This window comes from Xenopus laevis, chromosome 9_10L (genome assembly GCF_017654675.1).
Source record: "Xenopus laevis strain J_2021 chromosome 9_10L, Xenopus_laevis_v10.1, whole genome shotgun sequence".
NCBI classification, from domain to species: Eukaryota; Metazoa; Chordata; class Amphibia; order Anura; family Pipidae; genus Xenopus; species Xenopus laevis.
This window is the reverse complement of record NC_054387.1, coordinates 44,983,477-45,009,239: the sequence shown is the minus strand read 5'-3', so window position 1 is coordinate 45,009,239 and position 25,763 is coordinate 44,983,477.

Genomic DNA, 25,763 nt, shown 5'->3' with positions numbered 1-25,763 from the left:
AAGGACAGACAACCTGAGGTTTGTCTTTAACTTCAATGTTATAGTTCAACTTCACCATTATAAGGCATCTTGGTTCTGAGAATTTAAATAGATAATTCTCAATAGGTGAAGAATTTTTTAAAAAATTACTTCACCTACAGCACTTGCCACTTTAATGAGACTGGGGGTGTCCTACTAGTAAATATTAGTGCAATAATACAACGCAATTGCAATAGTACTTTTTGTAGAGAAGTAAAGAGATCTTGAGAGGTGTCTTTTTTTTTCTCCAAAGATAGGTTAATTGAATAGACCTTAAAAGGGTTGTCTGTCCTATTAATTTCATTTGCAAATATACGTCAGTATATTCCCCTAGTAAACAATTAAAAAATAAAAGGGAGCAAGGAGCAAACTTAATAGTGAACTATTATTCTAAATATGTAAATAGTACAAAATTAAGCAAGAATAGGTGGGTCCCTTAGTATAAGACGGGGTCAACTGGTTGATGAGAACAGGGAAAAGGCAGAGATTCTAAACTATTTTGTTCGATCTGTTTACACAGTTGAGGAGCCAGCTAATGAAGGCTTCCTTTTTAACTAATTCTAAACTATTTAACTAAAATAAAAATATTTTTGGATGGGTGTTATTTATCCCAAGGGACTAAACAAGTTTAGCTCTGCGATTGCTAAACCTTAATTTTCCAGGATTCCTTGAGGTCTGGCATGATGCAGAAGGGTTGGCAAATTATGTGCTGCCAGACTTTTGCCCTGTGACTGGCTAACACGGAACAACAACTTTACATGGTTTATGTGTAATGGATCTTGCTAATGGAGCTTACTCCACTTATCTAAATGCCTTCTTAAGAGGTATGCAAGAACCTAGACTCTGGGATGGCAGTGAATGTGATCTACTTAGACTAATCATTTAATACAATACCACACAGAAGGTTTCTGATAACATTAAGGATTATTGGTCTTAAACATAATATTTGTACCGGGATAGAGAGCTGGCTGAAGGATAGATTACACAGAGTGTTGTTAAAGCATTTTCTAATTGGACCAGTGTTGTTAAAGGAGTACTGTGGTGGTCTATCCTTGGTCCTTTGCTTTTTAATTTGTTAATGACCTGGAGGAGGGCATTGTTAAGTACTTTCTCTATTTTTGCTGATGATAATAAATTGTGCATGCAGGATGCTGTCACTTTGCAGAAAGATTTGGCTAAACTAAAAAACTGAGCAGCAAAATGACAAATGAGGTTCAGTGTTGATAAGGGCAATTATAAGCTTATACACTGTGATTGAAATAACATAAGTTATTACATAAATGGCAGTGTGTTGGGGGTATGCTTAATTGGAAAGGATCTGGGGATTTTTGTGAACAACAGCTGTGTAACTCTAGGCAGAAAAGCCCTGCCTAATGCAATGCGTTTTATCTGTTATCTGCTATGTAACCTGTCCCTTTACATTTTTTCCGCCTCAAATGGCTGCCCCCAAGGCTACACAGCAGATTATTTATATAAACTATAGTAGTCTTTCTGAAACAACCACGCAGCTTTTACCAGTGCATGTTAACACTATATTATATGTTTATTACTTTAAACTTCTTTCATTTTTTGGTGTTACTGTTCCTTTAATGGGGTCTTCACTTTTAGGGTAGGACTATGCGGATGTTTTCGGCGCAATCCAATGTGCTGTGAAAGCGTCTGCGTAGTCATACCCTTGTTGTTAACTGTTAGTATGCCATAGACAGTGATATTCTTAGACAAAATGCAATTGGTTTTCTTTTTTTTTTTTTTTTTTTTTTTTTTTTAAATGTATTTAGCTTTTTGTTCAGCAGCTACTTGGTTGCAAGTTTCTTATTTACCTTAGCCACACTACAGTGGTTTGAATGAGACACTGGAATATGAGTAGGAGAGGGACTCAATAGAAAGACAAGGAATAAAACTAACAATAACAAAAGAATTGTAAGCTTGCAGAGTAAAACTTCTTTAGCTGCCAGGATCAGTGACCCCCCATTTGAATGCTAGAACAATGCAGAAGAAGAAGGTAAATAATTTCAAAAACTTCTGTATTGATTGTTTTATTTGCCAAATTAGTAAAGTGCAGGTAGGCTAGCCAGCCACTATAAGCACTGTTAAATATTGTTAATGAATTGGGACACCAGACAACAAGTTTGGCTTTTTTGCGCTATTTACATTACACTAATGGTATGTAAAATGCTGCTTGAGACATACATACATATCAGTATAATTTCCCCTTGTAAGCAAGGAGAAAGCAAATTGAAACGCAGAATTTAGTGGCCAACAACAGGGAAAGGTTATGGCTATCCTTAGCAATTTAATTGTATATTTATTTATGCATGAGTTATATATTTATATAATTGTAAACTTTGTCTAAAGTTATGAATATTTATGTTTTTACAGATAAGGTATAGGATTAGAATTGATTAGGCAATAGATTATAGTTATAGGCCTAGATTGGTAGAGGGAGATAATTTCATTGCTGGGTCTCCAAGGGGTGGGTCCCTTTGCAGGGGGTGGCATTTTCAACCAAAGAGAGTCTTTCATGGCAGGTTAGGGTTTGATGGACCTCTTTGGTTGAGCATGTGATTCCCAACAACAGGGATAGGCTATGGGTATCCTAGGGGTCCTTAGCCATTGAATTGTGCCAATATATATGTACAGTGTATAGTTATTTTTACATTGTTATAGATGAGGTGTAGGATTAGATTTGCATGTTAAGGTCATGGATATATTAGGCTATAGATCAATATAGAGATGGATGATTAGATAAATACATACTTTGTAGGTGGCATATCATTAAACTATGAATTACACACACCACTAATTCTATTGCTTTAAAAGAAAGTAAGGATCTGTATAAACAATCCAATACACTGACAATTTTTATTACAAAGCTTGAGAGATTTTTGGGATTGACTCACAGTGAAATCTCTGTTTTAGCGGTTGGCAGAGGAATAAGGATTTTCAGCATGCCTTCAATGGAAAATGCTATTTATCTTCCCAATAAATGCCACAGCTGTTCTAAGAGGACATATTCTAAGTGTTTGAGTACACTAAAAATAATTCTGTTTGATGCAGCCTGGAGTTGTGATGACAGGTACTTAGTGAACAAGAAATCCTACGGTGGTTTAGGGACCAGATGGACCATTAAAATAAAGTCCGCAACCACAGAACGCAACAAAGGGGATAATTAGACATGGGTTCTACAGCCATGAGATGGCCAGAGCCCTTAAAATATGAACACACAGACCCGTGACATAGCTTTTGACAGATAAAGGACTAATTACTGCAACATATCTGGGCGATCCTGCACAGAGGCCTATTTATCAAAGTCCAAAACTGATTGTTCTTCCCTTTCACTGTCTTTCTCTCAGTTTAGTATTTTATTCACACACTACTTGGGAAAAAAATTGCCTGAAATAAAAAAATAATCCACATTTTTCCTGTGTGAAATCAGATTTTGTTTTTATAGCACGGTATATCTATGTGTCATATTAAAAGAAAAAGTAACGTTTTAAGCAGTTTAATTTGGAGACATTGATAAATTGCCCTCTACATCTTTAGGCAGCTCCACTACATCATGACTCAAGTTGAACCTGGATAATTAATTTAGCAAATGGGGTGTTACTTACTAAACCTCAATTTTTTTCCTGGTGAAGGTTTTATGGCAAAAAAGGGAAAAAAAACTTGCATTTTTGAGATTTATTATACACTGAAGCTGCTAAAAGTCCAAATCCGAAAATCCGCCATCTCAAACCTGCCGATTGTTTGATAATCCGAAAAATTCAGGGTTTTACGGGCAATAACCTGAAAAAAACAAGTCTTCGCTTGATTTTATTGCGTCTTTTCCCAACTTGACTTTTTTGCGTTATTTTATTGATAAATAAGATAAAATCATGGAATGGGGTTTGTTGGCGCCATTTAATAAAAAAGTGAGATACATTCAAGTTTTAGTAAATAACCCCCTAGATGTCAACTACTCAAACTGCGGCTCCTTCCTCACGTGTGAGATTTACGTGCAAATCTAGTGAGGAGGACTTAAGAAACCAATTGCTCACAATACTTGGTGTTAACGTCTGACCTTAGATGAGGCTCCAGAAACATCTAGTAGAGTATATTGCATTCCAGTTGTCCTGGTCAGGCCCGAATTTGTGGAGAGGTCACCAAGGCCCGGGCCTAGGGCGGCAGGATTTTTGCTCAATGACACCCACATTGATTCAGAAACACTGGGGTGAGCAGGAAATACAATAGTTCCCGTGTTCCAATTCTCATTCCTCCAGTCCCGATGATGAAAATTTGTGCGAATAAAAGGGAGGGAAAAGGGCAATGAACGTCAGTGGGCCTAGGGGTGCCCTCTATATAAATCTAGCCCTGGTTCCACTTTTTCTATGGGTATGAAAATCTAATCTAGTAGGATGCTTTCTGCCACCTATGACCAAAGTGGGCGATGAAGTCTAAAATTGGCAAAGTCTTCGGCTTAGACTTCATGAGAGTCCTGTTATCCATGAAGGTTAATCAGCAAGACAGACTTATAGGTATTTGAACAAGTTTGACCTCTCTTCTTAATGTCCCCATCTTGTGACTCAAGATATTGAGACTAGTACTTAAACTATGACGTCGCTCTTTCGGACCACACCTATACTAGGATCTGGGTTGGAGCTTTAAACACCTGTTTAAATTTCCTGCCTGTCCAATCCCCAATACTGCAGGTTGGGTGTGACAGCAAGGATGCAAAAGGTGGCATCCTTGCTGGCATTGTGCAAAGGTGGTGCTGGAAAGGGTGCAAGGTGCAAGCAGAAGTGCCATCAAACTTATCCATGTGGGTTCATAGATAGATCATGGGCCATGAGACTCTTTTCTTATCATTCCAACGACCCATTTCTAGATCCCACCTACCCTCTTTCTATATTTCTCCTGACCTAGTGTGTATTCATATTCATATAACAATATTCCACCCCTTTTGTGCCTTCATGACCCATGCACTCCTTGAAGTTAGGCCCCTACCAGAACTGGAAATTGCTTTGAACCCATACACCTAGTAGTAAGTAGACATCTGCTGGTTGGCTGATAAATTATGAACATATGCAATATAAAATAAGATGTATCTTACTGCAAACTCCTTGATTCCTTTCCGTCTAATTTACTAATCTGAGAAATAGCAGCAACAAAAACCCCACCATCTATTTCATGGATTTTATCCTCAAAGAATTAATTACATACAGATAATTGAGTGCCTTTGCAGTCACTAAAAGTAAAATAATACAATCAATATTGAATTAAAACAACCCTGCTTGTTCTGTCACCTTGATTGTTCATCATTTATTATTGAAAACCACATTTTCCTCTGTGAACAGAGAATGAACACATCAAAAAGCATTTACATATTCATCTCAAAGCAGTATTCATGATAACAATATGGGTGTATAGTACAATGATGTGGCTCTGAACTTATGGTCACGTGTTCCAAGTGGCTTTAGAATAAAGGGCTGATGTGCTAAGACCGGGCAGATTTTAACTAGTGTAGAAACACTTAGTAACCAATCAGCAGTCAGCTTTGATCAGTCTATGGAAGGTGGAATAATTAAAGCAAATCTCTGGTTGGCGAATGTGAGTATTGTAGTTTAGGTTCAACTGGAGAGCCTATCATTGGTCCTATTCTTTGGAACTCCAGTTGAGGCATGGCGTGCAACCAAAAAAACCCAAAGATTGTTGGCCCCTATTGAAGAAAGCCTCGTCAATAACAGGGCTAGGCTAGACAAGGGCATGTGAAGCTTTGGAAAGATAATGTAAATAGCACAAGCATTGTTGTCCCACAGGCAGGAGCAGATTTTTTGCCCGAAAACAAGAACCAGAACATTTTTGGCAGTTAAGGGCTTACATGTAGCATTAGCTGAAAGTTGTTGAGTTCTGTAATAAGGAGTGATCTTAGTAGACCCAGTAGTCTATTGGGTATGAAATGTCCTGAACCTAGGAGGGACTGAGCCTTAAACACGTCACTGACATTAGTACACTTTGGGTCTAGGATGGACTGAGCCTTAAACATGTCACTGTCATTAGTACACTTTGGGTCTAGGAAGGACTGAACCTTAAACATGTCACTGTCATTAGTGCACTTTGGGTCTAGGAGAGACTGAAGCCTTAAACATGTCACTGACATTAGTACACTTTGGGCCTAGGATGGACTGAACCTTAAATATGTCACTGTCATTAGTACACTTTGGGTCTAGGAAGGACTGAACCTTAAACATGTCACTGACATTAGTACACTTTGGGCCTAGGATGGACTGAACCTTAAACATGTCACTGTCATTAGTACACTTTGGGCCTAGGAGGGACTGAACCTTAAACATGTCACTGTCATTAGTACACTTTGGGCCTAGGATGGACTGAGCCTTAAACATGTCACTGTCATTAGTACACTTTGGGTCTAGGATCGACTGAGCCTTAAACAGGTCACTGTCATTAGTACACTTTGGGCCTAGGATGGACTGAACCTTAAACATGTCACTGTCATTAGTACAGTTTGGGTCTAGGAGGGACTGAAGCCTTAAACATGTCACTGTCATTAGTACACTTTGGGCCTAGGATGGACTGAACCTTAAACATGTCACTGTCATTAGTACACTTTGGGTCTAGGAGAGACTGAAGCCTTAAACATGTCACTGTCATTAGTACACTTTGGGCCTAGGATGGACTGAACCTTAAACATGTCACTGTCATTAGTACACTTTGGGCCTAGGAGGGACTGAACCTTAAACATGTCACTGTCATTAGTACACTTTTGGTCTAGGATGGACTGAGCCTTAAACATGTCACTGTCATTAGTACACTTTGGGCCTAGGATGGACTGAACCTTAAACATGTCACTGTCATTAGTACACTTTGGGTCTAGGAAGGACTGAACCTTAAACATGTCACTGACATTAGTACACTTTGGGCCTAGGATGGACTGAACCTTAAACATGTCACTGTCATTAGTACACTTTGGGCCTAGGATGGACTGAACCTTAAACATGTCACTGTCATTAGTACAGTTTGGGTCTAGGAGGGACTGAAGCCTTAAACATGTCACTGTCATTAGTACACTTTGGGCCTAGGATGGACTGAACCTTAAACATGTCACTGTCATTAGTACACTTTGGGTCTAGGAGAGACTGAAGCCTTAAACATGTCACTGTCATTAGTACACTTTGGGCCTAGGATGGACTGAACCTTAAACATGTCACTGTCATTAGTACACTTTGGGCCTAGGAGGGACTGAACCTTAAACATGTCACTGTCATTAGTACACTTTTGGTCTAGGATGGACTGAGCCTTAAACATGTCACTGTCATTAGTACACTTTTGGTCTAGGATGGACTGAACCTTAAACATGTCACTGTCATTAGTACACTTTGGGCCTAGGATGGACTGAACCTTAAACATGTCACTGTCATTAGTACACTTTGGGCCTAGGATGGACTGAGCCTTAAACATGTCACTGTCATTAGTACACTTTGGGCCTAGGAGGGACTGAACCTTAAACATGTCACTGTCATTAGTACACTTTGGGCCTAGGATGGACTGAGCCTTAAACATGTCACTGTCATTAGTACACTTTGGGTCTAGGATCGACTGAGCCTTAAACAGGTCACTGTCATTAGTACACTTTGGGCCTAGGATGGACTGAACCTTAAACATGTCACTGTCATTAGTACAGTTTGGGTCTAGGAGGGACTGAAGCCTTAAACATGTCACTGTCATTAGTACACTTTGGGCCTAGGATGGACTGAACCTTAAACATGTCACTGTCATTAGTACACTTTGGGCCTAGGAGGGACTGAACCTTAAACATGTCACTGTCATTAGTACACTTTTGGTCTAGGATGGACTGAGCCTTAAACATGTCACTGTCATTAGTACACTTTGGGCCTAGGATGGACTGAACCTTAAACATGTCACTGTCATTAGTACACTTTGGGTCTAGGAAGGACTGAACCTTAAACATGTCACTGACATTAGTACACTTTGGGCCTAGGATGGACTGAACCTTAAACATGTCACTGTCATTAGTACACTTTGGGCCTAGGATGGACTGAACCTTAAACATGTCACTGTCATTAGTACAGTTTGGGTCTAGGAGGGACTGAAGCCTTAAACATGTCACTGTCATTAGTACACTTTGGGCCTAGGATGGACTGAACCTTAAACATGTCACTGTCATTAGTACACTTTGGGTCTAGGAGAGACTGAAGCCTTAAACATGTCACTGTCATTAGTACACTTTGGGCCTAGGATGGACTGAACCTTAAACATGTCACTGTCATTAGTACACTTTGGGCCTAGGAGGGACTGAACCTTAAACATGTCACTGTCATTAGTACACTTTTGGTCTAGGATGGACTGAGCCTTAAACATGTCACTGTCATTAGTACACTTTTGGTCTAGGATGGACTGAACCTTAAACATGTCACTGTCATTAGTACACTTTGGGCCTAGGATGGACTGAACCTTAAACATGTCACTGTCATTAGTACACTTTGGGTCTAGGATGGACTGAACCTTAAACATGTCACTGACATTAGTACACTTTGGGTCTAGGAAGGACTGAACCTTAAACATGTCACTGACATTAGTACACTTTGGGCCTAGGAGGGACTGAGCATTAAACATGTCAATGTCATTAGTACACTTTGGGCCTAGGAGGGACTGAACCTTAAACATGTCAATGTCACTGACAGTACACTTTGGACATAGGAGGGAGGGACATGTAATGCAGTCTGTTCCTTTAAGATTTGCTCATGCTGGCTATTTCTAAGTGCAGTCAGAACAAAGAAGAACACAGGCAGTGACAGTTACTATATAAGGAGTGTGGCTTATTTGATAGTTTATATGATACTTGCAATAAAAAGTGAAGAATGTATAATGTGCCAAAACAAGGCAAAACAGTATCCACTTCTGTATAAACACTTGTCAGCCTGGGAGAAATGATTAGAAATGCAATGCAGAAAGGTGATTTATGTGAGTGAAGTTCAGAGACGGGATTTACTATCTGCTCGCTGCAGAAATACTCGCAATCCTAGAAATAAGAGGAGGGGGATATTATACAGAATGTGGGTGCAGGCAATCTGGGGGAAGAAGCAACAACATCCCGTGACAGTGATAACATCTTCCTGCAGCAGTGATGTCATATTCCAATGCCACATTCTTGGGAGTAACTTGGAGAGGCCTGGGCCCCCCCATGTATAAAAATATCCAGGCCCCCTCTGCCCCATTGTTATTTTATGTGGTTATGGAGTCGAGTAGAGGGCGTGATTTTCGTGATTTTGCTCCTGGTGCCAAAATTCCACCCATGATCCACCCACACCCTTCTACTTCTGCAAGCCCCTTTCAAATCTATTCATCTCATTGGAGTCTCATGGGAACACCTGACCTCCACTACTGCCAGTGCCATCGATTTTCCAGGTTCCTCCCTGATCTCTGCTGTGCCGTGCATTGTCTGGCAACATGGCAGAATCAGGAACAGGGCAGGGAAGGAGTTAATGGCATCAAATTTGTCCCTGAGTGCAATTCACGTGGATAACAGACAGCAGCACGATTTTATTGCAATGAAATATTTATTCAATTTTCCATTATTCATTTATTTTCTAATACATGCTAATTACTTTGTCATTCAGAGAAATCAGAAGCCAATCAAATATTCTCTTTGAATTGTTCGCATAAATGCTTCCCAAATGTTTTGATCTGTGTTTGTACCATATCAAAGCGTGTAGGATGTGCTTTGTATTATTTGTCCCAGATTTTGTTGTGCCTAATAGCAAGGTAAGTGTTGGAAATTAAAGGAGTAGTTCACCTTTAAGTTAACTTTTAGTATGTTATAGAATATTTTATTCTTTTGGTCTTCATTTTTGTTTTATATGTGTTTTTTATTTATTTGCCTTCTGCTTCTCCCTCTTTCCACCTATAAAATTGGAGGGGGTCACTGGCCCTGGCAGCTAAATCAATAGCTACATAGTCATTCTACTTCATTATTGCTGGGGTCACTGACCCAAGCAAACAGTTAATATTTAAATTTACCTGACCATACGCTGGCCAATCCTCTATGGCATCCTACCGATTAGTGCATATCATGTATGGCTACGATCGGTTATTTATTGAGACCAACAGCCCAAACTGCAGCTCCCCTTTACTTCCTATTAGTGATGGGCGAATCTGACCCGTTTCAGAGAAAATTCGCCGAAATGCATTAAAGTATATGGACGACAAAATTTTTTTGATGCATGCCAAATTTTTTCAACTGTTGGAGTCTATGGGTGTCATTTCCACGCCATAAATTGGTGAAAAATTCCTGTTCTGCTGCTTCACCATCTGAGATTCAACATGATTGTAATATGGTGTATCAATGTATCAGTGGGCCCCAATCAGGCATTGAATACAAAAGAAAAAAAAACTGCAGACACAATGTGCTGATCATCTGCTAAAGAAAAGGTATTATTATCAAATCCAGACCGTTCAACCCTCTAGTATGGTTTGGAAATTACTAATATGTATACACCTGGCTGGGAAAAAATTTTTGCAGCATAATGTGTATCATCTTTAACCCAATCCTGGACTCAGTGGGGGTAATGTAATAACAAACACAACAAGGTCTAGTTACCAACCAATAAGTTAAAGGAACAATTGCACCAAAAAATTAAAGTGTTTTAATTGAGTGACAATATAATGTACTGTTGCCCTGCACTGATAAAATGGACGTATTCACTTCAGATACTCTACAGTAGTTTATGTAAACAAGCTGCTGTGTAGCCATGGGGGCAGCCATTAAAAGCTGAAAAAAGGAGAAAAGGCACAGGATACACAGCAGATAACAGATAAGCTCTGTAGTATACTAAATGATTCTTCAGAACTTATCTGTTATCTACTGTGTAACCTATGCTTGAATGGCTTCCCCCCGGCTACACAGCAGCTTGTTTATATGAACTATAGTAGTCTTACAGAAGCAAACACACCTGTTTTACCAGTGCAGGGCAACACTACATTATATTGTCATTCCTGTAAACATTTTCATTTTTTGTTGTCGCTGTTCATTTAACCAATCAGAAGTTATTTTCCCTGTTATTGCATTACTCCAACTTTGTCCGCTATTGTCGAATCTCACTACGGGGCAGATTTATCAAGGGTCGAAGTGAATTCGAGGGAAATTTGAAGTTAAAAAATTTGAAAATCAAAGTAATTTTTTGGATACTTCGACCATCGAATAGGATACTACGGGGCACATTTACTTAGCTCGAGTGAAGGATTAGAAGGAAAAATACTTCGAATTTCGAAGTATTTTCTTGGCTACTTCGACCATCGAATTGGCTACTTCGACCTTCGACTACGACTTTGACTTCGAATCAAACTAAAAATCGTTCGACTATTCGACCATTCGATAGTCGAAGTACTGTCTCTTTAAAAAAAAAACTTCGCAACATAAAACCTACTGAGCACCAATGTTAGCCTATGGGGAAGGTCCCCATAGGCTTTCTTGGAAATTTGGGATCGAAGGAAAATCGTTCGATCAATGGATTAAAATCCTTCAAATCGTTCGATTCGAAGGATTTAATCGTTTGATCTAATGATTTTTCCTTCGATCTTTCGATTGAAGGAATTGCGCTAAATCCTTCAACTTCGATATTTGAAGTTGAAGGATTGAAATTCGAGGGTCGAATATCGAGGGTTAATTAATCCTCGATATTCGACCAACAGTAAATGTGCCCCTACAACTTCGAATTTACTTTGAATTTGATTCAAGTAAAATAGTTTGAATATTCTAATATTCGATAATCGAAGTACTGTCTCTTTAAAAAAAACTTTGACTTCGCCAAATTAAACCTGCCGAATTGCTATGTCAGCCTATGGGGACCTTCTAATGCATTTTTCTAAGTTTTTTGTTTTCAAAGTAAAATCGTTTGATCGATCGTTGAAATTGTTCGAATCGTTCGTAAGTATAGCCATTAGATGGTCGAATTTCGAAGTATATTTCATTTCAAATTCGACCTTTGATAAATCTGCCCCTAAGTATCTCCTTCTCTGTCCACAGTTAGAAGGAGGCAGGGTTTTATCACACTCTTCTGCAGTGGCTTATAATAAAAATGCATACGAATAAAATAGACCTATATCCAGAGCACATATCCAGTCGAATCTTAATATTACCATATTTTCCTTATAAAGGTCATATTTTAAGATACAAGTGTCGGGAGATGTTACTGCTGATTATATAAAATTTGGCCGCCACTCATCAATACTAAATACAGCCATGCCTAGGTCTAACTATTTTAGAGGTACAAAGAGATAGCAGAAGGAATTCTGGGAAAAAACCCCAGGGTCACATGGAATACTCTAGAAGCTAATGCTCAACCAGTAGGGTTTAAAGACAGTCAGGACAGTGTTTTGCTCCCAACCATAGACCTGTTTATCTTATTTTGCAAGTGGATTTTATCCCTATGGGAAGGGGGCGTTAAATGTGATAAATACAGTTGTTACATGATGGCAATGATATATAGAATTTAGTCCGAATTTATCTCATTATATTCTGTAAAATACTGAGATACCAAATCCGCACAGGTTTTTCCCCTTATTTAACAATACATTTTCCCGAAAATTTTATGTGCGGGAAAAACCCAAAAAAATCCTACGAATTTTTCGGATTTTCGGATTTTCCACCCAAAAATTTAGATTTTTTCAGATTTTTGCCCAAAATCTTTGGATTATTGCACGAAACCCAGCATGACAGATCAAGATATCTTGCAGACTTCTCCCATTGACTTATATGCAACCTCGGCAGGTCTGAGATGCCGGATTTTCCGATTCTGACTTTTTCCATCCTCGGGGTATAATAAATACCGAAAAATTTATATTCCTTTTTTTTCCACAACAAATTGTGATTTTATAGTAAAAAAACATGAATTTTTCGGGTTTTTGGCATTCGGAGTTTAATAAATAACCCCCACAGTGTCTAATATAAAAAAAACACTTCAAATCAAGATAATGACCCCTGAATAAAAAAATGTTTTAAATTTTGATTCATTTTGGATACTATGATCACAGCACAGTTCAACCAATCCATGCCTCAATGCACCCAATCCCAGTTACCTACTACTAAGCCGCATCCCTGCAGTCTCTTTAAATCCAGGACTGTCCTGTAAACTAAATAATGTAAGGGCAGAGGCACAAGTGGGGATTCGGGGTGATTTAGTCGTCCGGCTTTGGGTGATTAATCTCCCCGAACTTCCTTCCCACCTGCTAGTTGCCTGAAGAAGAGAAGATTTGTCGCTGGATGACTGATCTCTCCCAAAGAAATGAATATGATTTTTTTATCTTTTAATATCGAAATGAGACAAAATAAAAAAAAGAAAGCTTTGTTGCCCTTTAATAATTTTCTAGCTAGTGGCTCCCTGGCCTTACCAAGCTCTGTACATGTTACCAGTGTTATAATTCACACAATATCGCCTATTTCCTAATTCTGCCTGGTACACCCAGATTTTCCTTTTAACTTTTTTTTTTTCACCGCAGAAAGTTATGACTCACCCCCCCCCATAATGTTCAGAAATCCTCAGAAAAACATGTTTTCAAATGAAGAGAAGCCAGAGCTTTGTATAAAAAAAAGAGAAAAATAGCTGAGCGTTTGGGGGGGGGGGCAAAGAAATCTGCATACAATTTATAGTGACGGTAGGACCTACTTCTTATAGAATGGAGATTTTATATTTCTGAGACTTCAAGAGGAAAAAAAAATTGCCTTGCAAATTCCTTCCTATTAAGTTCAATTAAATAAGCTCTTAGCCTCTTAGGCATATTGGAGTAGAAATGTTTTGTCAGAAAGGCTTAAATCTAATTCTCTCTCTGCGGAGCCATGCCGCCCCCACCACCAAAGTAGGGATATTTATCTGTTTAACTCTTAGGGGGTTATTTACTAAGGTCCGAATACCCGAAATTCCCCGAAATCCATGATTTATTTTATTATAATAGGCTTTTAAAAAAATCACGAATTTGAGCTTTCGGGTGAAAACTCTGAAAAATGACTTTTGCGGGGAAACTCTGAATTCTTCGGGGAAAATTCATGAAAAAATAGTGAAAATCTGAGCTTTTCCCACAAAGGTAATTTTCGGGAAAATGTTATAATAAATAAGTGTTAAAAACCCCAGCAGGTTAGATTGGAGTTTGTAGCAGCCGATATTGAGATAAATTCGGACCTTGATAAATAACCCCCTTAGCGTCACTTTTTCCACTTAGTGGCCCCGGGAAATTTTAGCGACGGCTTGACTGAAGCACTTTAAAGGGGGTAACAATCTCTTTTCATGAACCCCTGCAAGAAGCATAGAAATCTTTATTATTATTTAGTTTACCAGGATTTAAAGGGACTGCAGGGGTGGGGCATATAATAAAAGGCACAATGTTTGCTACAGGCCTTGTAACCCACAGCAACCAATCAGCAGGCAGTATCTTCTGAAAAGCAGCTCAGAAGCATAAACTTGATTGGTTGCAATGTTTCATTAGAAATTAGCAAATTTCCAATAAAGACATATTTTTGGAATCATTTTAATAGGATTGCTGGCTTGGATTTTCTAGAGAATGTGACTGCTCATCATTACTGTGATTAAGATGCAAATCTATAGGTGCAAGAGAACCCTTAAAGAGGTAGTTCACCTTTAAGTTAATTTTAATATGTTATAGAATGGTTAGTTCTAAGAAACTTTTCAATTGTCTTTCTATGTTTTCTTTTAACTAGAAATTTGAATTGTTTGCCTTCTTCTTCTGACTCATTCCAGCTTTCAAATAGGGGTCACTGACCCCATCTTAAAACACAAATGCTCTGTAAGGCAACACATTTCTTGTTATTGCTACTTTGTATTACTCATCTTTCTATTCAGTTTCTCTCCTATTCATATTCCCGTCTCTTATTCAAATCAGTGCATGGTTGCTAGGATTATTGGGACCTTAGCAACTAGATTGCTGACTGTAAGGCTGCTGAATAAAAAGCTAAATAACTCAAAACCCACAAATAATAACAATTGAAAACCAATTGCAAATGGCCTCAGAATATCACTCTCTACATCGTACTAAAAGTTAATTTAAAGGTGAAAAAACAAGTCCAATGGAAAGAATATGCATTGTTGGTAAAGCAATGCAAAAAAGGTGAAATAAATTAATAATGGTGATAATTATATCCACTTTCCCTGCTGTTAGCCCATGACATTATATTGAAACAACTGCAGTAGATTGGAACTGTGCCAAAATGTATTAGACCTCCAAAAATCCTTTCATTTGGTGCAAGTCTCACAGTTTCCACCACCAATTGATTTTCGAATTCTTTGTATCACCGACAGCACCTTCCATGAATGTATTTTCTTAAAATGCCTTTATTGAGACATAGGCTCTTGACCCAGATAAAATACAACGTTTCAGACCTGCATAGGTCTATATTCAAGCCTTGAAAAAAGACCTATGCAGGTCTGAAACGTTGTATTTTATCTGGGTCAAGAGCCTATGTCTCAATAAAGGCATTTTAAGAAAATGTATTCATGGATAGTGCTGTCGGTGATACAACGTTGGGAATAAATGTGCATTAGTACTGAAAATTGTATTCAGTGGTGTAACTAAATCTGAGCCACACCCTCAGCGGCACACATGCTGCCCCCCTGCCTCTAGCCTTGTCCTGTTTGTTTGGTCACTTAATTGCAGAGGGCAGCGAACATTAGGGAAATGATAAGCCAAGCAAGAATTTTAAAGGCCAACTATGGGCATTAATTATGAAACATTTCACTTACAAAAAAGCAACCAATCAGTCATTTCGAAAAGTGCCAAAACAAACTTTTGTGAAACCTTTCAAATGCTGAACTGTATGTTTCTTTGAATCTTCAAAGCTCCTTCCCTCCACTCTATACATTATGTTGTATTCACTGAATAACCAACTCTGTAACATGTGACATTCTGTTTTTTTTAGATTTGGGGTGAGTGCTTACTTGTGCCCTGGGTACCACTGGAACTATAGCAGGGTGACTGTTACTACAATGTTTATATATATCTGTAACCTTGTTATGAGCTAAGGGGGGCCCAACCTGAAGACCAGTTAGAAGACCAGTCAGAGTGAGATTTGGGGTGAGTGCTTATTTGTGCCCGGGCCCCTGGAACTATAGCAGGTGACTGCTACCCCAACATTTCTATATATCTGTAACCTTGTTAAAAGCAACGAGGGCTCAGCCTGAACGCCAATTAGGGTGAGAACTTATTTGTGCACTGGGTACCCCTGGAACTATAGCAGGGTGACTGTTACCCCCAATGTTTCTATATATCTGCAACCTTGTTATGAGCTACGAGGGCTCAGTCTGAAGGCCGGTTAGGGTGAGATTTGGGGTGATGCTTATTTGTGCCCTGGGTACCCCTGGAACTATAGCAGGGTGACTGTTACCCCAATGTTTCTATATATCTGTAACCTTGTTATGAGCTAAGGGACTCTGCCTGAAGGTCAGTTTGGGTGAGATTTGGGGTGAGTGCTTATTTGTGCCCTGGTTACCCCTGGAACTATAGCAGGTGACTGCTACCCCAACATTTCTATATATCTGTAACATTGTTAAAAGCGACGAGGGCTCAGCCTGAACGCCAGTTAGGGTGAGAACTTATTTGTGCACTGGGTACCCCTGGAACTATAGCAGGGTGACTGTTACCCCAATGTTTCTATATATCTGCAACATTATTATAAGCGACGAGAGCTCAGCCTGAATGCCAGTTAGGGTGAGATTTGGGGGTGAGTGCTTATTTGTGCCCTGGGTACCCTTGGAACTGTAGCAGGGTGACTGTTACCCCAATGTTTCTATATATCTGTAACCTTATGAGCTAAGGGGGCCCAGCTTGCACCCTATTGATTTCCCCCACATTGATTGCCGGTTGGTGTGACTGTGTGTGTGCCAATAGCATGGCTTCCCACCACTCGCAGACAGAGCAGAAATAGGTCAGAGTTCTCTCTTTCATAGCCCCCGTGGCACACATTATACTTCCAAATGATATTAAAGAGCAACATTAAGAAAATCATCTTCAGAAATGGAAACTGGCGGCTGGGTTTTCATATTGCGAATGTAAATGTTTAAGTAATTATTTTATAATGTCTGTTCATTTTTTCCATGGCTGGCATTGCTATGGCACCGATGTCAAGGCGCAGTTATACGGGCTGAGTTAGACAAACATATGCGCATATATACATAGATTTTCCACTGGCTGAGTGTTTTTGAAGGGAAAATAAATAAATATATAGTAGAAATATGGGTGTGTAGTTTTGTGTGATGGGGCAGGATGGCATTTTCAAAATGATATTACAATGGTAACCCTTGAGTGGGCAAGTCTGCGCCAATTGATGCTGCTCACAAAGGGAATTACCACCAGCCATTAGGTGGCGGTAGCTTAAGGGTTCTGTAGGCACATGGAAGTGCAGCTTTATGAAGAGCAAGGAGCATATTTGGACGCAAGCAGGTCTGGACCTCAAAATAAGCCCTGGCATTTCAAGTACAAAGAGGCCCAAACTGTGGCATCTTACAGCAGCCCCTCTGGCATTTGCCAGAACTCACAGATTGCCAGTCAGGGCCTGGACCAAAGTACCGTTAATGAATCGCGTCACTTCACACAACAACTGTGTTTGCAGACATAGATGAACCTGTGGAATTGTTAGGGTGTTCTGAGTCCCAGTAACACCAGCACCCCAGAATATATTGGGGGGAGATAATGTAATTAAAGGTTCAAACGTTGGGTATTTCAAACCAGTTGATAGCTAGTCTTTATTGATGTGCTGTGTGTAGCAAAATATCTGATTGGTTGCTATGGGTTACTAAATCTGAAGCCACATTTGGGCTTGTGATAATCTGTTCCCTGGAGACTCACTAATAACCAGGATATTTTGATCTTATAATAACTCTTTAGGCATCATTTACAAGTGATCAGTAAAGTGCACTTTCAGACTCAATTGCTCACCTTCTTTCCACAATGCAGTGTTTTCTGCCATACTTCCAGTGTAACAGGGACATGGGGGGAGAATGCACCGGACACAACTATGGCTATCTATCTATCTATCTATCTATCTACCCTCTATCTATCTATCTATCTATCTATCTATCTACCCTCTATCTATCTATCTATCTATCTATCTATCTATCTATCTATCTATCTATCTATCTATCTATCTATCTATCTCTCTATCTCTCTATCTCTCTATCTATCTATCTCTCTATCTATCCCTCTATCTATCTATCTATCTATCTATCTATCTATCTATCTATCTATATATACAGTGGCCTAACTAGATATTACTGGGCCCCACAGCAGATTATTTCTCAGGCCCCCAGGTTGATCAGTTTTACCAATATTCATTTAAATTGTATATCAATTATCAATGTATATATCTATCATTTATCTTTCTCTATCATATATTCTTTCAATAAATCTATCTATCGATCATCTATTTTGCACAAGAGCTGTGTGCAGATGTTCTATATCTATCTATAAGATTCATCATGTTGGAAACACATCCCCATAGCTGCCCCCAAAGCACACTGTGATTCTGAATCTCACAAAACACCCAAAATCTGTGAATTTAGAATGATTTTGCCTGTCTCTGTAAAGCAAATTTGTCATTTTTGACATATAAATTTCCCAAACACAAAATGTTAATTTGCATATTGAAATGTGATAGTACACTCTCAATTTCTGGAACAAAATTTCTCATTAAAGTGATACATCCAATTGATCCAAAGGGGACATTTTATGTCTAGTAATGGATTTAAAGAAATACAGCAAGCAGGAACCAAAGGACTGAATTCTGGATTTGGTACATCTGTAATAGTGATATGTGGGTTGGCCCAAAGCCTGTGGGTCGGGCGGATTGAAGGCTGAACTATAGCCTAAGTCCACCCGCCCACAACCTTCTATTACCTCACTTCCGCCTCAGTGTGCTCTCTTTTATATACTCACACCGGAAGTGCCCCGCCTCCTTCTGTGGCGTCACAGTGGGCGAGGTATATAAATGAAGAAGCAAACCGGGTTAGGGTCAGGTGCGGGTCTAGTTTTAATTGACCCGCACATCACTAATCCATAACCTTCATTTAGTGCTGCTGACAATGTTCCTCAAAGGAACAATAACGCCAAAAAACTAAAAGTGTATCAAAGTAATTAAAGTATAATACACGGTTGCCCTGCACTGGTAAATCAAGTGTGTTTGCTTCAGAAACACAACTATAGTTTATATAAACAAGTTGCTGTGTAGATATGGGGGCTACCATTCGTGAACAGTATACACAGTCGATAACAGATATGTTCCGATGAATCCCATTGTATACTACAGAGCTTATCTGTTTTCTGCTATGTTTCCTGTGCCTTTTCTGCTTTTTCAGCTTTGAATGGCTGCCCCCATTACTACACAGCAGCTTGTATACAGAAAATACTGTAGAATATTTGAAGCAGGGCAACGGTACATTCTATTTTCATTACTTGAAAACACTTTCATTTTTTGGTTTTACTGTGCCTTTAATGGTGGCCTTTTCTGTTTCTCAAACAGGTTTTCTATCTTGACCATAGCATGACCTTCCGCTGCAGCTGTTAACTCTCAAAACTAAACTCTTCTTCCCCTTTCGCTTTCCATTTGCATAGACTAATGTAAGGTGTCTCACTCTTGCACAGCAAATATATCTTTTATTTCAGGAGCTGGTGCTATTTTTCCTCTCTCCTTATCTCTAAATCCTAAATAAACTGTGGCTCACACCACCAAAACCTCCAGTCTCTGGATGAAAACACTTAATTGATGCGATTTATAATATCAACAAACAGCCGGAACCCTAATTAAAAACAAAGACAATCTGTTCTGCGTTTCATCCAGCAGGAATTAGAAAAGCATAATTAGCTCGGTAATTTTGTTTTTCTGACTCTGTGTATTTTTTGACAGCTTACTTACAGCCAATCGCAGGCTAGGAGACAAGGGGCCATGCTGTGAATTTGGGGTGCGCTGGGCTGAACCCTAGAGCGGCAGAGACACATGTACAGTGCAGTAGTATTATCAGCAAGCATATGCCTGTGCACATACTGTACATCCAATAAATAAGACACATATAGCCATGTTTAATTAAAATCCCTAATTTCAGATTTAATTTTACTTCCATGGTTTCTCAGATCTATTTCAGGCAACGATATTCATTCAAATTCTTCCTCCCAGTTAAACCATCTGTGTTATAAAACCATTGTAATCCAAAGACTGGTATATCCAGTATTAGTCCAGGTTTCTAGTTTATCGAAATTCAGGCCACTGAAGGAACATGACCTCTCTGTTTTGTACAGTAGATATGTTTATACATACAGTAGCAGCCTCATTGTTTCACTTGGACAGACTGTATAGTATGGGTATATAGTTTATTGTGCATAGAACATGTCTTTATATTGACATACAGTATAATAATTTGCATTCATCCATTTAAATAACATGGAAAGACCTAGTTTTTGAATTATTTGCTGCCTTCTTCTGACTCTTTTCAGCTTTCAAATGGGGGTCACTGACCCCATCTAAAAAAGCAAATGCTCTGTAAGGCTACAAATGTATTGTTATTACTACTTTTTATTACTCATCTTTATATTCAGACCCTCTCTTATTCATATTCCAGTCTCTAATTCAAATCAATGCTTGGTTGCTAGGGTCATTTGGATCCTAGCCACCAGATTGCTGAAATTACAAACTGGAGAGTTGCTGAATAAGAAGCTAAATAACTCAAAACCCAAAAAGAAAGACATTAAGTACTGCCCTGCATTTACAGGTTACTAACAGGGGGGTGCCTTACAAACTCTTTTAAAATAGTTCCTCACTGAATCAGTCCCTGCCTCAGCGGAGCTTACAGTCAAGGTCGTTATCACATTCACATACACTAACATCCGGTTTATCAGGAGTTAATTAACCTACTGTACCTGTATGGTTTTGGAGTGTGGGAGGAAATTGGGGCTCCCAGTTGGAAACCCACAAAGACATAGGGAGATCATATAAACATCTTGCAGATAGTGCATCTCATTGCATGAACCCAGATATTTATTAGCTCAAACAAGGAAAGCTGCAGTTATGGCAAATAATTCATACATTTATTTACAATTGTTTATAATACAATTATATGCTGTATGCTTTTGGACCATGTGCATAGTCCTCCTCACTTGTAGATTATATACATCCCAAATGAAGTGGTTAATTAATGAAGCTGCAGGTATGGCAGTGAATAGTGATCGGCTGGCATGAATTCGCGGCGAATTCCCACGCTTCGACGCTGGCGAATAAATTCGCAAATCTCCAGCGAAAATTCGGCTGTGAAAATTCGCCGGCGTCAATTTCCAATTTCACGATATTTCGCAAATTTTTTGCCATTTCGGGAATTTTAGGGGAAATTCGTGATTTTTTCGTTGAAGCGAAACGGGAGAGATTCGCTCTTCTCTAGCAGTGAAGGCTATGGAGAGCACCTCAGTAACATCAAGCAAAATGTCAGTTCTCAATCCCAAGTAAAAGTAAAAGTGTCAAACAACTGTTTTGTTCATGTAGATACCTATACCCCTATAATTACCTGGCTCTATAAGGGACAACTAATAGGAAATCTGTGAAGCCACACAAACAAGGACAATATTATTTAGAGGATAATCATTCCATGCTTTTGCTCTTATTGATATATCATGGTTATATTTTGTCACACAATCTATACTCATCCTATTTGTTGGGTTGCAGACCCAGAACAAGATCCAGAGTCAGGTAAATTCTCTGCAGCCATATTGCGCTGTACCAGCATTCCGATGTGGCTAACCAAACCAGCCATTTTTTTAACTCACAAATGAATGTAACTTTCCTCATTACACTGTCACGGGATGACATGTAACCACCCTCGTGAACTTTAAACTGATCTAGTTGACCTTTAATTGAAAGACGGATGATATAATTTGGTGTTGTGTTTGTGACTCCTTGTTTGAGTCATTATTTAAAAAAAAAAAAAAGGTAAATGACAGAACATAAAAAGCAGTTGATGAAATAACTGGTGATTATTATAAGCCAATACTAAAAAAATATGTGGCTGCTGGGACAGTTAAATGTGTAGTACATGGGGGCAAAATGAGTACTTTGAGTATTTCATTTAATAAATAGTGAAGTTATAGTTTTCTTATAAAGCAGTTAAGGGGGAAATGTCTTGCTTTGACACTTCCTACCTTCACTGTAATTAGCTTACAGTTAGTTTAACTAGTATAATGAGCTCTGTTTTAAAAAAAACAGCTTCCTTCACCCTTTGTTGTGACTGATTTGGATTACAGAAAAGCAGACAATATGCAGGGGATATATCTAGCCACTAGTAATTACCTAACACAAAAAAAAGGGCACTAAATGCAATATGAACTTCATACTAAGGTCAGGGGAACCTGGGAAACTTCATCACAAAGAACTGTTTTGCCACCCTCAGCATCACTGATGAGGCCTCTGCCTGAACCGAAGTTGAACTGTTGCCTTTTGCTGATATAGGTAGGAGCGTGGGTGCCACTGAAGGAAGGAGGGGTGGGAAAGTCTTCACAGTTTCATCCCCTCTCCCTTTGCAGTCTACTGTATTTTATTTACACCTCTACATCAACTATAAATGTATAAATCAACATGGCAACAATATATAAGATTTTGTAGTGGTTATGCCTCCTACCACTAAGCACTGTGTCTATCCTGAAACTCTCTGAGGGGCGTAAAGCAATACGGCCAATGGCGATTACCGTCAGAATTAGCTTGTCACCGATTTCTCTCTGTAAAATGCTCATTGTCATTGAAAATCACTTGTGGATTTAGTGTACCTTTAAAGTCCAGGGCATTAAATGATAGACAGGACTTAATGGAAAGTGAGTGGGGTTTGGAGCAGATTGTGGGCCTGGACAGAATAAATTAGGGTATAACCAATTTGGTGGAATTTTTACATTTTAACATTTTTGAAGGTAGCTACTACTAGGACTTGGAGCTCATCTCTAGCACCAGCAAACTAACCCCAATATCAAAGTCTTAGTTGTGCTTTGTATCAGCAGACCACTCATCTTCAGCCTAGCAATAACTGGTAAAATGAATTGAAGGGTTCCACTGGCCTAACATAGACTGTTTGTAGGGCCTACACCACCTCAGACTCTGAACACACATTCAGTCTCAAGTCAAGAAACTGTCACATATGGTTTCCCAAAACCCAGAGCAGACGCCAAGGTTTTAGTCATGGCTCACGCCTCTGCCTAAACAGCCTCTGCCTAAACAGCGTCCTTTTGCTTCTGAGGAGCTACTCGAAGCTCTTAAAGCGAGAGAACCAAGGAGAGAATTCTGGGCAGACAAGGAAGCCGTAGTGTGTGGCAGGAGGAACGGGCAGCGGCATAACTAGATATTGCTGGGCACCACCGCAAATTATTTCTTTGGGGCCCAAAATGTCTTCAGATTGACTTGTTTTACCAATATTTATTGAAATTGTATATGAATTAGGGCCTCATGGGGCCCCTTTACCGCCTGGGCCCCCCTCCTGCTTCCTCTGTAGGTACACCCCTGGGAGCGGGGTTAGAGTAAAGTATAGTCAAGGAAACAGTCCGGAGTCAATAACCAGTCCATCAGCAAGTACAGAATCAGGATCCGGGAGAATAGTCAGAAAACAGGCAATGGTCAGGTCAGCCAGGGAATCATAAGAGGTCAGGGGCAGGCACAGGTCAAAAACAGGAAACCCGGACAATAAGCACACCCAGGAAATATCTGACAATAGACCTATGAACAAATGGACGAGGCATCTTTAAATATTTGAATTTCAAACCAAGCCTGATGATGTCAGAAGCCAAACAAAATGACGTACACACCGAAACCAACAGGACGCCTGTGTCAAATACTAGGGAAACGGCTGTGGCATCCCCGCGAAGAGAGCGGTCGGAGTCCCTGCCCCCCCACTAGACCACCAGGTACTGTTACAGATACTGCTCTAGTCTGGACCACACCATATCTTTCTAACAAAGATCCGTTCACATGGAAATTATCCACTTCCAGGAAGGATTTACATCACTACTAGGGCTAACTTAAGCACTCTCCAAGGAAACACCCATTCTGCAGCAAGTACCTCCTCACATGAAAAGGCCTTTGTTCTGGCTCCACTGGCTCCACTGGCTCCACTTTAAGGGTTCTCCATGCCTAATATACACTGTTCCTCAGACTCTTGAACCCACATTCACTCTCAAGTCAGCAAACTGCTGTAGTCTGGACCACATGGACATTATCCACTCCCAGGAAGGACACGCATCACTACTTGGGCTGTCTTAAAGGGGTGGTTCACCTTTAAGCTAACTTTTAGTATGTTATACAATAGCCCATTCTAAGTAACTTTACATATGGTCTTCATTATTTATTTTGTATAGTTTTTTTTTTAAATTATTTGCCTTCTGACTCTTTCCAGCATTTAAATTGGGATCAGTGAACCCATCTAAAAAATAAGTGCTCTGTAAGCTACAAATATATATAGTTATTGCCACTTTGTATTACACATCTTTTTATTCGGCCCCCCCTCCTAGGGCTCTTTAAATTCAAATCAATGCATGGTGGCTAGGGTCATTTTGACACTAGCCACTAGATTGCTGTAAAAAGATAAAAAAAACCCTCAAAAACCACACATAAGGGGGAAAGAGGCCCTTAGTGGGGCCGAATGAAGTTAGGCTGGGCCCCCTCCCCCTGGTTTGTACGTGTCGAGAGGTACACTCACTCCTACCCCTCCCACCCCCCTTTGGCTAGAACAATGGGCTAGTAAGTTTCCGTGGGAAAAAAGGGGGCGGGAAGAGGGAGCTGAGGGGAGTGCCGTGGGGGTGGTTTAGGGGTTAAAAAGAGAAGCAGAGCAGGAGAGCGGGCATTAACTTTTGTTTTTTGTCTCCCACCCTCCCACCCTAGGAGAAGATGGACGCGAAATATGGTACTCCAGGGTTCTGGGAACCGATCGCCTTAGAGGGGTCAGGAAGGAATTTTTCATCAGGATGCAAATTGACTATAAGCTCCTGAGTTTTTTGCCTTCCTCTGGAATGCCATTGTCTGTGTAGGTCAACGATAGTTTTTCCCCTGACGCAGCTGCGGTTCCACATTGGGCGTCAGCACGGCTCCGGAAATGGTGAGATTTACAGTGCAGGCCTACCCTTGGAGAGTCACTAGCGTGGATCAGACTGAAACTGCACGGTCTTGTCTGAGTTCAGCTGAGGGGCTGGGTTAGCGCCACTATTGCACATGATAGGGAGCAAGAGGATGGGTAACCGTAGGTCACAGAGTGCGTTTTGCCCCTGAATCTCTGCTCCCTGTAAGTCGGTAAAGGTATGGGCGGAGGCCCAGAGGCAATGATAGGAGCCGCAGCTGTGGGTCAGGGGTGCCTAGTCCTTTGTGAATTTATAAATAAAGAACGTGACCTCCACAGATTTTGCCACTATTCATGTGTTTGTGTTTTTATTTAATTGAAATGTTATGATTGATTTAAGGTAAAGTTAAAAGAAGGGGGTAGGGGGATCCTTAGCCTATAAAACAATGAAAACCAATTGCAAATTGTCTCAGAATATCACTCTCTACATCATACTAAAAGTTATCTCAAAGGTGAACAACCCCTTTAAGCACTCTCCTAAGGAGTCCTCTGGACCTTCTGGTAGAAGGACTCCATTTTACTGCCCCCACGTCAGCTTACTATACAGGATTTTAATGTGAAACCATAAATTCCTCCCACGTTCCAGACTCTTCACTCATATCA